The 980-nt window shown below is 47.6% G+C and overlaps 1 pseudogene; it reads left to right on the forward strand.

Moving 5' to 3' along the window:
• Positions 1-422: 422 nt before the first annotated feature.
• Positions 423-980, forward strand: part of LOC102196555 (uncharacterized) — a 3,650-nt pseudogene continuing 3,092 nt past the window's right edge.

Raw genomic sequence — 980 nt, forward strand, 5'->3', positions numbered from 1 at the left:
ATAAGTAATAATAATGCCTTGCTGATATATATGGTTCCAGCTTTCAGTAGATGAATAAAACCAGGTTTGTAATGTCAAATATAAGCACAACATTTTCCATGTTTATTTTTTGTATGCAGAGCAATGAAAGGGTTAAATGGGCTAAATTAAAACCAAGTTTATTGTTGCAAACAAGTGATGTGGCATCACAGCGCGCAGGAAACACGCCTGGTGAGACGAAGGAGGAACCAGGACCGGAGTCACCCCACAGTGCCCGAAGCCTCCAGGTGATGCATGCCCCCGAAGCTCACAGGTCATCAGAACATCGTCAGGTGAAGTAGTCTCCACCTAGCAAGGAGAAGGAGTGGCTCCAGTTCGATGAAGACGTTGATACCATCTTGCAAGCAACTGCCAAAGGACAAGTTGAACAACGCATAAATACAATGACCACAATGATAGTACACCTAGCTGTAGAGAGGTTTGGACAAGAGGAGAAGCGGACAGCAAAACCTCTTTACACCTTGAACAACAAAGCCAACAAGATACATCAGCTAAGGCAGGAACTGAAGAGCCTAAGGCAGCAGCTCAAGATGGCGAGTGAAAAGGAGAGGGAACCCCTTGCAGAATTACGTAGCATAATCCGCAAGAGGTTATTGACCTTGAGGAGAGCTGAGTGGCACAGGAGGAGGAGGAAGGAGAGAGCCAGGAGGCGAGCCAGCTTCCTAGCGAATCCTTTTAGGCTCACAAAACAGCTGCTAGGAGAGAAGCGCAGTGGGCATCTTGTCTGCCCTAAAAGCGAGGTCGATCACTACCTCAAGGAGACCTACAGTAATGAATGTAGAAAGCAAGATCTTGGTCTGTTTCAAGCCCTGATCAACCCATCGTCACCAGTGCAGGAATTTGATGGGGAGGAGCCCAGCTGGAAGGAGATCCAGGAAGTGAACAAGAGAGCTCCATTCTGGGGCCCTGTGGGGTACCTCACAAAGTTTACAAGAACTGTC

This window comes from Pundamilia nyererei, unplaced genomic scaffold (genome assembly GCF_000239375.1).
Source record: "Pundamilia nyererei isolate P.nyererei 1_Seehausen unplaced genomic scaffold, PunNye1.0 scaffold00087, whole genome shotgun sequence".
NCBI lineage: Eukaryota > Metazoa > Chordata > Actinopteri > Cichliformes > Cichlidae > Pundamilia > Pundamilia nyererei.